Source organism: Triturus cristatus, chromosome 10 (assembly GCF_964204655.1).
Source record: "Triturus cristatus chromosome 10, aTriCri1.1, whole genome shotgun sequence".
Lineage (NCBI taxonomy): Eukaryota > Metazoa > Chordata > Amphibia > Caudata > Salamandridae > Triturus > Triturus cristatus.
Genome location: NC_140593.1, coordinates 792,010,062 through 792,024,855, shown reverse-complemented (window position 1 = coordinate 792,024,855; position 14,794 = coordinate 792,010,062).

Here is a 14,794-nt window from a genome sequence, read left to right as displayed (position 1 = left end):
TTCTACAGTCCAAAAAATCAATTTTCTGATGAAAAACGATGACCCGGGACCTGTCGACATTTCTCCAGATGGTCAGAAATTGATTTTTTTTTATGTTTAAGTTTTTTGACTGCAAATGACTATTCCATGTAAAGTATCACTGTTGGAACAAAAACAAGTGTGATTCGAGTCACTTTAATGCCTTAAATTGGTCGAAATAGAAGCTTCTGAATAGGAGAAAAAGTCTGTAATAATGGCAATTTTGGTCTTATTGGGGCTTTAAAAAGTAGTTCTTCAACATGAGGCACATTCCAAATGACATTTTGAATCAATTTTTCTACAGTCCAAAAAATCAATTTTCTGATGAAAAACGATGACCCGGGACCTGTCGACATTTCTCCAGATGGTCAGAAATTGATTTTTTTTATGTTTAAGTTTTTTTTTGCAAATGACTATTCCATGTAAAGTATCACTTTTGGAACAAAAACAAGTGTGTTTCGAGTCACTTTAATGCCTTAAATTGGTCGAAATAGAAGCTTCTGAATAGGAGAAAAAGTCTGTCATAATGGCAATTTTGGTCACATTGGGGCTTTAAAAAGTAGTTCTTCAACATGAGGCACATTCCAAATGACATTTTGAATCAATTTTTCTACAGTCCAAAAAATCGATTTTCTGATGAAAAACGATGACCCGGGACCTGTCGAAATTTCTCCAGATGGTCAGAAATGGAAATTTTTTTATGTTTAATTTTTTGACTGCAAATGACTATTCCATGTAAATTATCACGTTTGGAACAAAAACAAGTGTGTTTAGAGTCACTTTAATGCCTTAAATTGTTCGAAATAAAAGCTTCTGAATAGGAGAAAAAGTCTGTAATAATGGCAATTTTGGTCACATTGGGGCTTTAAAAAGTAGTTCTTCAACATGAGGCACATTCCAAATGACATTTTGAATCAATTTTTCTACAGTCCAAAAAATCAATTTTCTGATGAAAAACGATGACCCGGGACCTGTCGACATTTCTCCAGATGGACAGAAATTGATTTTTTTTTATGTTTAAGTTTTTTGACTGCAAATGACTATTCCATGTAAAGTATCACTTTTGGAACAAAAACAAGTGTGTTTAGAGTCACTTTAATGCCTGAAATTGGTCGAAATAGAAGCTTCTGAATAGGAGAAAATGTCTGTAATAAGGCAATTTTGGTCACATTGAGGCTTTAAAAAGTAGTTATTCAACATAAGGCACAATCCACATAACATTTTAAATCAATTTTTCTACAGTCCAAAAAATCAATTTTCTGATGAAAAACGATGACCCGGGACCTGTCGAAAATCCTCCAGATGGTCAGAAATGGAAATTTTTTTATGTTTAATTTTTTGACTGCAAATGACTATTCCATGTAAATTATCACTTTTGGAACAAAAACAAGTGTGTTTAGAGTCACTTTCATGCCTTAAATTGGTCGAAATAGAAGCTTCTGAATAGGAGAAGAAGTCTGTAATAATGGCAATTTTGGTCACGTTGGTGCTTTAAAAAGTAGTTATTCAACATTAGGCACATTCCAAAAGACATGTTGAATCAATTTTTCTACAGTCCAAAAAATCAATTTTTTGATGAAAACCGATGACCCGGGACCTGTCGAAATTTCTCCAGATGGTCAGAAATGGAAATTTTTTTATGTTTAATTTTTTGACTGCAAATGACTATTCCATGTAAATTATCACTTTTGGAACAAAAACAAGTGTGTTTAGAGTCACTTTAATGCCTGAAATTGGTTGAAATAGAAGCTTCTGAATAGGAGAAAATGTCTGTAATAAGGCAATTTTGGTCACATTGAGGCTTTAAAAAGTAGTTATTCAACATGAGGCACAATCCAAATGACATTTTAAATCAATTTTTCTACAGTCCAAAAAATCAATTTTCTGATGAAAAACGATGACCCGGGACCTGTCGAAAATCCTCCAGATGGTCAGAAATGGAAATTTTTTTATGTTTAATTTTTTGACTGCAAATGACTATTCCATGTAAATTATCACTTTTGGAACAAAAACAAGTGTGTTTAGAGTCACTGTAATGCCTTAAATTGGTCGAAATAGAAGCTTCTGAATAGGAGAAATAGTCTGTAATAATGGCAATTTTGGTCACATTGAGGCTTTAAAAAGTAGTTCTTCAACATGAGGCACATTCCAAATGACATTTTGAATCAATTTTTCTACAGTCCAAAAAATCAATTTTCTGATAAAAAACGATGACCCGGGACCTGTCGAAATTTCTCCAGATGGTCAGAAATTGAAATTTTTTTATGCTTAATTTTTTGACTGCAAATGACTATTCCATGTAAAGTATCACTTTTGGAACAACAACAAGTGTGTTTAGAGTCACTTTAATGCCTTAAATTGGTCGAAATAGAAGCTTCTGAATAGGAGAAAAAGTCTGTAATAATGGCAATTTTGGTCACATTGGGGTTTTAAAAAGTAGTTCTTCAACATGAGGCACATTCCAAATGACATTTTGAATCAATTTTTCTACAGTCCAATAAATCAATTTTCTGATGAAAAACGATGACCCGTGACCTGTCGAAATTTCTCCAAATGGTCAGAAATGGAAATTTTTTTATGTTTAATTTTTTGACTGCAAATGACTATTCCATGTAAATTATCACTTTTGGAACAAAAACAAGTGTGTTTAGAGTCACTTTAATGCCTGAAATCAGTTGAAATAGAAGCTTCTGAATAGGAGAAAATGTCTGTAATAAGGCAATTTTGGTCACATTGAGGCTTTAAAAAGTAGTTATTCAACATAAGGCACAATCCACATGACATTTTAAATCAATTTTTCTACAGTCCAAAAAATCAATTTTCTGATGAAAAACGATGACCCGTGACCTGTCGAAAATCCTCCAGATGGTCAGAAATGGAAATTTTTTTATGTTTAATTTTTTGACTGCAAATGACTATTCCATGTAAATTATCACTTTTGGAACAAAAACAAGTGTGTTTAGAGTCACTTTAATGCCTTAAATTGGTCGAAATAGAAGCTTCTGAATAGGAGAAGAAGTCTGTAATAATTTCAATTTTGGTCACGTTGGTGCTTTAAAAAGTAGTTATTCAACATTAGGCACATTCCAAAAGACATGTTGAATCAATTTTTCTACAGTCCAAAAAATCAATTTTTTGATGAAAAACGATGACCCGGGACCTGTTGAAATTTCTCCAGATGGTCAGAAATGGAAATTTTTTTATGTTTAATTTTTTGACTGCAAATGACTATTCCATGTAAAGTATCACTTTTGGAACAAAAACAAGTGTGTTTCGAGTCACTTTAATGCCTTAAATTGGTCAAAATAGAAGCTTCTGAATAGGAGAAAAAGTCTGTAATAATGGCAATTTTGGTCACATTGGGGCTTTAAAAAGTAGTTCTTCAACATGAGGCACATTCCAAATGACATTTTGAATCCATTTTTCTACAGTCCAAAAAATCAATTTTCTGATGAAAAACGATGACCCGGGACCTGTCGACATTTCTCCAGATGGTCAGAAATGGAATTTTTTTTATGTTTAAATTTTTTGACTGCAAATGACTATTCCATGTAAAGTATCACTTTTGGAACAAAAACAAGTGTGTTTAGAGTCACTTTAATGCCTTAAATTGGTTGAAATAGAAGCTTCTGAATAGGAGAAAAAGTCTGTAATAATGGCAATTTTGGTCACATTGGGGCTTTAAAAAGTAGTTCTTCAACATGAGGCACATTCCAAATGACATTTTGAATCAATTTTTCTACAGTCCAAAAAAATCAATTTTCTGATGAAAAACGATGACCCGTGACCTGTCGAAATTTCTCCAGATGGTCAGAAATGGAAATTTTTTTATGTTTAATTTTTTGACTGCAAATGACTATTCCATGTAAATTATCACTTTTGGAACAAAAACAAGTGTGTTTAGAGTCACTTTAATGCCTGAAATTGGTCGAAATAGAAGCTTCTGAATAGGAGAAAATGTCTGTAATAAGGCAATTTTGGTCACATTGAGGCTTTAAAAAGTAGTTATTCAACATGAGGCACAATCCAAATGACATTTTAAATCAATTTTTCTACAGTCCAAAAAATCAATTTTCTGATGAAAAACGATGACCCGGGACCTGTCGAAAATCCTCCAGATGGTCAGAAATGGAAATTTTTTTATGTTTAATTTTTTGACTGCAAATGACTATTCCATGTAAATTATCACTTTTGGAACAAAAACAAGTGTGTTTAGAGTCACTGTAATGCCTTAAATTGGTCGAAATAGAAGCTTCTGAATAGGAGAAATAGTCTGTAATAATGGCAATTTTGGTCACATTGAGGCTTTAAAAAGTAGTTCTTCAACATGAGGCACATTCCAAATGACATTTTGAATCAATTTTTCTACAGTCCAAAAAATCAATTTTCTGATAAAAAACGATGACCCGGGACCTGTCGAAATTTCTCCAGATGGTCAGAAATTGAAATTTTTTTATGCTTAATTTTTTGACTGCAAATGACTATTCCATGTAAAGTATCACTTTTGGAACAAAAACAAGTGTGTTTAGAGTCACTTTAATGCCTTAAATTGGTCGAAATAGAATATTCTGAATAGGAGAAAAAGTCTGTAATAATGGCAATTTTGGTCACATTGGGGCTTTAAAAAGTAGTTCTTCAACATGAGGCACATTCTAAATGACATTTTGAATCAATTTTTCTACAGTCCAAAAAATCAATTTTCTGATGAAAAACGATGACCCGGGACCTGTCGACATTTCTCCAGATGGTCAGAAATGGAAATTTTTTTATGTTTAAGTTTTTTGACTGCAAATGACTATTCCATGTAAAGTATCACTTTTGGAACAAAAACAAGTGTGTTTAGAGTCACTTTAATGCCTTAAATTGGTTGAAATAGAAGCTTCTGAATAGGAGAAAAAGTCTGTAATAATGGCAATTTTGGTCACATTGGGGCTTTAAAAAGTAGTTCTTCAACATGAGGCACATTCCAAATGACATTTTGAATCAATTTTTCTACAGTCCAAAAAAATCAATTTTCTGATGAAAAACGATGACCCGTGACCTGTCGAAATTTCTCCAGATGGTCAGAAATGGGAATTTTTTTATGTTTAATTTTTTGACTACAAATGACTATTCCATGTAAATTATCACTTTTGGAACAAAAACAAGTGTGTTTAGTCACTTTAATGCCTTAAATTGGTCGAAATAGAAGCTTCTGAATAGGAGAAAAAGTCTGTAATAATGGCAATTTTGGTCACATTGGGGCTTTAAAAAGTAGTTCTTCAACATGAGGCACATTCCAAATGACATTTTGAATCAATTTTTCTACAGTCCAAAAAATCAATTTTCTGATGAAAAACGATGACCCGGGACCTGTCGACATTTCTCCAGATGGTCAGAAATTGATTTTTTTTTATGTTTAAGTTTTTTGACTGCAAATGACTATTCCATGTAAAGTATCACTTTTGGAACAAAAACAAGTGTGTTTCGAGTCACTTTAATGCCTTAAATTGGTCGAAATAGAAGCTTCTGAATAGGAGAAAAAGTCTGTAATAATGGCAATTTTGGTCACATTGGGGCTTTAAAAAGTAGTTCTTCAACATGAGGCACATTCCAAATGACATTTTGAATCCATTTTTCTACAGTCCAAAAAATCAATTTTCTGATGAAAAACGATGACCCGGGACCTGTCGACATTTCTCCAGATAGTCAGAAATGGAAATTTTTTTATGTTTAAATTTTTTGACTGCAAATGACTATTCCATGTAATATCACTTTTGGAACAAAAACAAGTGTGTTTAGAGTCACTTTAATGCCTTAAATTGGTTGAAATAGAAGCTTCTGAATAGGACAAAAAGTCTGTAATAATGGCAATTTTGGTCACATTGGGGCTTTAAAAAGTAGTTCTTCAACATGAGGCACATTCCAAATGACATTTTGAATCAATTTTTCTACAGTCCAAAAAAATCAATTTTCTGATGAAAAACGATTACCCGTGACCTGTCGAAATTTCTCCAGATGGTCAGAAATGGAAATTTTTTTATGTTTAATTTTTTGACTGCAAATGACTATTCCATGTAAATTATCACGTTTGGAACAAAAACAAGTGTGTTTAGAGTCACTTTAATGCCTTAAATTGTTCGAAATAGAAGCTTCTGAATAGGAGAAAAAGTCTGTAATAATGGCAATTTTGGTCACATTGGGGCTTTAAAAAGTAGTTCTTCAACATGAGGCACATTCCAAATGACATTTTGAATCAATTTTTCTACAGTCCAAAAAATCAATTTTCTGATGAAAAACGATGACCCGGGACCTGTCGACATTTCTCCAGATGGACAGAAATTGATTTTTTTTTATGTTTAAGTTTTTTGACTGCAAATGACTATTCCATGTAAAGTATCACTTTTGGAACAAAAACAAGTGTGTTTAGAGTCACTTTAATGCCTGAAATTGGTCGAAATAGAAGCTTCTGAATAGGAGAAAATGTCTGTAATAAGGCAATTTTGGTCACATTGAGGCTTTAAAAAGTAGTTATTCAACATAAGGCACAATCCACATAACATTTTAAATCAATTTTTCTACAGTCCAAAAAATCAATTTTCTGATGAAAAACGATGACCCGGGACCTGTCGAAAATCCTCCAGATGGTCAGAAATGGAAATTTTTTTATGTTTAATTTTTTGACTGCAAATGACTATTCCATGTAAATTATCACTTTTGGAACAAAAACAAGTGTGTTTAGAGTCACTTTCATGCCTTAAATTGGTCGAAATAGAAGCTTCTGAATAGGAGAAGAAGTCTGTAATAATGGCAATTTTGGTCACGTTGGTGCTTTAAAAAGTAGTTATTCAACATTAGGCACATTCCAAAAGACATGTTGAATCAATTTTTCTACAGTCCAAAAAATCAATTTTTTGATGAAAAACGATGACCCGGGACCTGTCGAAATTTCTCCAGATGGTCAGAAAAGGAAATTTTTTTATGTTTAATTTTTTGACTGCAAATGACTATTCCATGTAAAGTATCACTTTTGGAACAAAAACAAGTGTGTTTAGAGTCACTTTAATGCCTTAAATTGGTTGAAATAGAAGCTTCTGAATAGGAGAAAAAGTCTGTAATAATGGCAATTTTGGTCACATTGGGGCTTTAAAAAGTAGTTCTTCAACATGAGGCACATTCCAAATGACATTTTGAATCAATTTTTCTACAGTCCAAAAAAATCAATTTTCTGATGAAAAACGATGACCCGTGACCTGTCGAAATTTCTCCAGATGGTCAGAAATGGAAATTTTTTTATGTTTAATTTTTTTACTGCAAATGACTATTCCATGTAAATTATCACTTTTGGAACAAAAACAAGTGTGTTTAGAGTCACTTTAATGCCTGAAATTGGTCGAAATAGAAGCTTCTGAATAGGAGAAAATGTCTGTAATAAGGCAATTTTGGTCACATTGAGGCTTTAAAAAGTAGTTATTCAACATGAGGCACAATCCAAATGACATTTTAAATCAATTTTTCTACAGTCCAAAAAATCAATTTTCTGATGAAAAACGATGACCCGGGACCTGTCGAAAATCCTCCAGATGGTCAGAAATGGAAATTTTTTTATGTTTAATTTTTTGACTGCAAATGACTATTCCATGTAAATTATCACTTTTGGAACAAAAACAAGTGTGTTTAGAGTCACTGTAATGCCTTAAATTGGTCGAAATAGAAGCTTCTGAATAGGAGAAATAGTCTGTAATAATGGCAATTTTGGTCACATTGAGGCTTTAAAAAGTAGTTCTTCAACATGAGGCACATTCCAAATGACATTTTGAATCAATTTTTCTACAGTCCAAAAAATCAATTTTCTGATAAAAAACGATGACCCGGGACCTGTCGAAATTTCTCCAGATGGTCAGAAATGGAAATTTTTTTATGTTTAATTTTTTGACTGCAAATGACTATTCCATGTAAATTATCACTTTTGGAACAAAAACAAGTGTGTTTAGAGTCACTTTAATGCCTGAAATTGGTCGAAATAGAAGCTTCTGAATAGGAGAAAATGTCTGTAATAAGGCAATTTTGGTCACATTGAGGCTTTAAAAAGTAGTTATTCAACATAAGGCACAATCCACATGACATTTTAAATCAATTTTTCTACAGTCCAAAAAATCAATTTTCTGATGAAAAACGATGACCCGGGACCTGTCGAAAATCCTCCAGATGGTCAGAAATGGAAATTTTTTTATGTTTCATTTTTTGACTGCAAATGACTATTCCATGTAAATTATCACTTTTGGAACAAAAACAAGTGTGTTTAGAGTCACTTTAATGCCTTAAATTGGTCGAAATAGAAGCTTCTGAATAGGAGAAGAAGTCTGTAATAATGGCAATTTTGGTCACGTTGGTGCTTTAAAAAGTAGTTATTCAACATTAGGCACATTCCAAAAGACATGTTGAATCAATTTTTCTACAGTCCAAAAAATCAATTTTTTGATGAAAAACGATGACCCGGGACCTGTCGAAATTTCTCCAGATGGTCAGAAATGGAAATTTTTTTATGTTTAATTTTTTGACTGCAAATGACTATTCCATGTAAAGTATCACTTTTGGAACAAAAACAAGTGTGTTTCGAGTCACTTTAATGCCTTAAATTGGTCGAAATAGAAGCTTCTGAATAGGAGAAAAAGTCTGTAATAATGGCAATTTTGGTCACATTGGGGCTTTAAAAAGTAGTTCTTCAACATGAGGCACATTCCAAATGACATTTTGAATCCATTTTTCTACAGTCCAAAAAATCAATTTTCTGATGAAAAACGATGACCCGGGACCTGTCGACATTTCTCCAGATGGTCAGAAATGGAATTTTTTTTATGTTTAAATTTTTTGACTGCAAATGACTATTCCATGTAAAGTATCACTTTTGGAACAAAAACAAGTGTGTTTAGAGTCACTTTAATGCCTTAAATTGGTTGAAATAGAAGCTTCTGAATAGGAGAAAAAGTCTGTAATAATGGCAATTTTGGTCACATTGGGGCTTTAAAAAGTAGTTCTTCAACATGAGGCACATTCCAAATGACATTTTGAATCAATTTTTCTACAGTCCAAAAAAATCAATTTTCTGATGAAAAACGATGACCCGTGACCTGTCGAAATTTCTCCAGATGGTCAGAAATGGAAATTTTTTTATGTTTAATTTTTTGACTGCAAATGACTATTCCATGTAAATTATCACTTTTGGAACAAAAACAAGTGTGTTTAGAGTCACTTTAATGCCTGAAATTGGTCGAAATAGAAGCTTCTGAATAGGAGAAAATGTCTGTAATAAGGCAATTTTGGTCACATTGAGGCTTTAAAAAGTAGTTATTCAACATGAGGCACAATCCAAATGACATTTTAAATCAATTTTTCTACAGTCCAAAAAATCAATTTTCTGATGAAAAACGATGACCCGGGACCTGTCGAAAATCCTCCAGATGGTCAGAAATGGAAATGTTTTTATGTTTAATTTTTTGACTGCAAATGACTATTCCATGTAAATTATCACTTTTGGAACAAAAACAAGTGTGTTTAGAGTCACTGTAATGCCTTAAATTGGTCGAAATAGAAGCTTCTGAATAGGAGAAATAGTCTGTAATAATGGCAATTTTGGTCACATTGAGGCTTTAAAAAGTAGTTCTTCAACATGAGGCACATTCCAAATGACATTTTGAATCAATTTTTCTACAGTCCAAAAAATCAATTTTCTGATAAAAAACGATGACCCGGGACCTGTCGAAATTTCTCCAGATGGTCAGAAATTGAAATTTTTTTATGCTTAATTTTTTGACTGCAAATGACTATTCCATGTAAAGTATCACTTTTGGAACAAAAACAAGTGTGTTTAGAGTCACTTTAATGCCTTAAATTGGTCGAAATAGAATATTCTGAATAGGAGAAAAAGTCTGTAATAATGGCAATTTTGGTCACATTGGGGCTTTAAAAAGTAGTTCTTCAACATGAGGCACATTCCAAATGACATTTTGAATCAATTTTTCTACAGTCCAAAAAATCAATTTTCTGATGAAAAACGATGACCCGGGACCTGTCGACATTTCTCCAGATGGTCAGAAATGGAAATTTTTTTATGTTTAAGTTTTTTGACTGCAAATGACTATTCCATGTAAAGTATCACTTTTGGAACAAAAACAAGTGTGTTTAGAGTCACTTTAATGCCTTAAATTGGTTGAAATAGAAGCTTCTGAATAGGAGAAAAAGTCTGTAATAATGGCAATTTTGGTCACATTGGGGCTTTAAAAAGTAGTTCTTCAACATGAGGCACATTCCAAATGACATTTTGAATCAATTTTTCTACAGTCCAAAAAAATCAATTTTCTGATGAAAAACGATGACCCGTGACCTGTCGAAATTTCTCCAGATGGTCAGAAATGGGAATTTTTTTATGTTTAATTTTTTGACTACAAATGACTATTCCATGTAAATTATCACTTTTGGAACAAAAACAAGTGTGTTTAGAGTCACTTTAATGCCTTAAATTGGTCGAAATAGAAGCTTCTGAATAGGAGAAAAAGTCTGTAATAATGGCAATTTTGGTCACATTGGGGCTTTAAAAAGTAGTTCTTCAACATGAGGCACATTCCAAATGACATTTTGAATCAATTTTTCTACAGTCCAAAAAATCAATTTTCTGATGAAAAACGATGACCCGGGACCTGTCGACATTTCTCCAGATGGTCAGAATTTTTTTTTTTTTATGTTTAAGTTTTTTGACTGCAAATGACTATTCCATGTAAAGTATCACTTTTGGAACAAAAACAAGTGTGTTTCGAGTCACTTTAATGCCTTAAATTGGTCGAAATAGAAGCTTCTGAATAGGAGAAAAAGTCTGTAATAATGGCAATTTTGGTCACATTGGGGCTTTAAAAAGTAGTTCTTCAACATGAGGCACATTCCAAATGACATTTTGAATCCATTTTTCTACAGTCCAAAAAATCAATTTTCTGATGAAAAACGATGACCCGGGACCTGTCGACATTTCTCCAGATAGTCAGAAATGGAAATTTTTTTATGTTTAAATTTTTTGACTGCAAATGACTATTCCATGTAAAGTATCACTTTTGGAACAAAAACAAGTGTGTTTAGAGTCACTTTAATGCCTTAAATTGGTTGAAATAGAAGCTTCTGAATAGGAGAAAAAGTCTGTAATAATGGCAATTTTGGTCACATTGGGGCTTTAAAAAGTAGTTCTTCAACATGAGGCACATTCCAAATGACATTTTGAATCAATTTTTCTACAGTCCAAAAAAATCAATTTTCTGATGAAAAACGATGACCCGTGACCTGTCGAAATTTCTCCAGATGGTCAGAAATGGAATTTTTTTTATGTTTAATTTTTTGACTGCAAATGACTATTCCATGTAAATTATCACGTTTGGAACAAAAACAAGTGTGTTTAGAGTCACTTTAATGCCTTAAATTGTTCGAAATAGAAGCTTCTGAATAGGAGAAAAAGTCTGTAATAATGGCAATTTTGGTCACATTGGGGCTTTAAAAAGTAGTTCTTCAACATGAGGCACATTCCAAATGACATTTTGAATCAATTTTTCTACAGTCCAAAAAATCAATTTTCTGATGAAAAACGATGACCCGGGACCTGTCGACATTTCTCCAGATGGACAGAAATTGATTTTTTTTTATGTTTAAGTTTTTTGACTGCAAATGACTATTCCATGTAAAGTATCACTTTTGGAACAAAAACAAGTGTGTTTCGAGTCACTTTAATGCCTTAAATTGGTCGAAATAGAAGCTTCTGAATAGGAGAAAAAGTCTGTAATAATGGCAATTTTGGTCACATTGGGGCTTTAAAAAGTAGTTCTTCAACATGAGGCACATTCCAAATGACATTTTGAATCCATTTTTCTACAGTCCAAAAAATCAATTTTCTGATGAAAAACGATGACCCGGGACCTGTCGACATTTCTCCAGATAGTCAGAAATGGAAATTTTTTTATGTTTAAATTTTTTGACTGCAAATGACTATTCCATGTAAAGTATCACTTTTGGAACAAAAACAAGTGTGTTTAGAGTCACTTTAATGCCTTAAATTGGTCGAAATAGAAGCTTCTGAATAGGAGAAATAGTCTGTAATAATGGCAATTTTGGTCACATTGAGGCTTTAAAAAGTAGTTCTTCAACATGAGGCACATTCCAAATGACATTTTGAATCAATTTTTCTACAGTCCAAAACATCAATTTTCTGATAAAAAACGATGACCCGGGACCTGTCGAAATTTCTCCAGATGGTCAGAAATTGAAATTTTTTTATGCTTAATTTTTTGACTGCAAATGACTATTCCATGTAAAGTATCACTTTTGGAACAAAAACAAGTGTGTTTAGAGTCACTTTAATGCCTTAAATTGGTTGAAATAGAAGCTTCTGAATAGGAGAAAAAGTCTGTAATAATGGCAATTTTGGTCACATTGGGGCTTTAAAAAGTAGTTCTTCAACATGAGGCACATTCCAAATGACATTTTGAATCAATTTTTCTACAGTCCAAAAAAATCAATTTTCTGATGAAAAACGATGACCCGTGACCTGTCGAAATTTCTCCAGATGGTCAGAAATGGAAATTTTTTTATGTTTAATTTTTTGACTGCAAATGACTATTCCATGTAAATTATCACGTTTGGAACAAAAACAAGTGTGTTTAGACTCACTTTATAGCCTGAAATTGTCGAAATAGAAGCTTCTGAATAGGAGAAAAAGTCTGTAATAATGGCAATTTTGGTCACATTGGGGCTTTAAAAAGTAGTTCTTCAACATGAGGCACATTCCAAATGACATTTTGAATCCATTTTTCTACAGTCCAAAAAATCAATTTTCTGATGAAAAACGATGACCCGGGACCTGTCGACATTTCTCCAGATAGTCAGAAATGGAAATTTTTTTATGTTTAAATTTTTTGACTGCAAATGACTATTCCATGTAAAGTATCACTTTTGGAACAAAAACAAGTGTGTTTAGAGTCACTTTAATGCCTTAAATTGGTTGAAATAGAAGCTTCTGAATAGGAGAAAAAGTCTGTAATAATGGCAATTTTGGTCACATTGGGGCTTTAAAAAGTAGTTCTTCAACATGAGGCACATTCCAAATGACATTTTGAATCAATTTTTCTACAGTCCAAGAAAATCAATTTTCTGATGAAAAACGATGACCCGTGACCTGTCGAAATTTCTCCAGATGGTCAGAAATGGAAATTTTTTTATGTTTAATTTTTTGACTGCAAATGACTATTCCATGTAAATTATCACTTTTGGAACAAAAACAAGTGTGTTTAGAGTCACTGTAATGCCTTAAATTGGTCGAAATAGAAGCTTCTGAATAGGAGAAATAGTCTGTAATAATGGCAATTTTGGTCACATTGAGGCTTTAAAAAGTAGTTCTTCAACATGAGGCACATTCCAAATGACATTTTGAATCAATTTTTCTACAGTCCAAAAAATCAATTTCCTGATAAAAAACGATGACCCGGGACCTGTCGAAATTTCTCCAGATGGTCAGAAATTGAAATTTTTTTATGCTTAATTTTTTGACTGCAAATGACTATTCCATGTAAAGTATCACTTTTGGAACAAAAACAAGTGTGTTTAGAGTCACTTTAATGCCTTAAATTGGTCGAAATAGAAGCTTCTGAATAGGAGAAAAAGTCTGTAATAATGGCAATTTTGGTCACATTGGGGTTTTAAAAAGTAGTTCTTCAACATGAGGCACATTCCAAATGACATTTTGAATCAATTTTTCTACAGTCCAATAAATCAATTTTCTGATGAAAAACGATGACCCGTGACCTGTCGAAATTTCTCCAGATGGTCAGAAATGGAAATTTTTTTATGTTTAATTTTTTGACTGCAAATGACTATTCCATGTAAATTATCACTTTTGGAACAAAAACAAGTGTGTTTAGAGTCACTTTAATGCCTGAAATTGGTCGAAATAGAAGCTTCTGAATAGGAGAAAATGTCTGTAATAAGGCAATTTTGGTCACATTGAGGCTTTAAAAAGTAGTTATTCAACATAAGGCACAATCCACATGACATTTTAAATCAATTTTTCTACAGTCCAAAAAATCAATTTTCTGATGAAAAACGATGACCCGGGACCTGTCGAAAATCCTCCAGATGGTCAGAAATGGAAATTTTTTTATGTTTAATTTTTTGACTGCAAATGACTATTCCATGTAAATTATCACTTTTGGAACAAAAACAAGTGTGTTTAGAGTCACTTTAATGCCTTAAATTGGTCGAAATATAAGCTTCTGAATAGGAGAAGAAGTCTGTAATAATGGCAATTTTGGTCACGTTGGTGCTTTAAAAAGTAGTTATTCAACATTAGGCACATTCCAAAAGACATGTTGAATCAATTTTTCTACAGTCCAAAAAATCAATTTTTTGATGAAAAACGATGACCCGGGACCTGTCGAAATTTCTCCAGATGGTCAGAAATGGAAATTTTTTTATGTTTAATTTTTTGACTGCAAATGACTATTCCATGTAAAGTATCACTTTTGGAACAAAAACAAGTGTGTTTCGAGTCACTTTAATGCCTTAAATTGGTCGAAATAGAAGCTTCTGAATAGGAGAAAAAGTCTGTAATAATGGCAATTTTGGTCACATTGGGGCTTTAAAAAGTAGTTCTTCAACATGAGGCACATTCCAAATGACATTTTGAATCCATTTTTCTACAGTCCAAAAAATCAATTTTCTGATGAAAAACGATGACCCGGGACCTGTCGACATTTCTCCAGATGGTCAG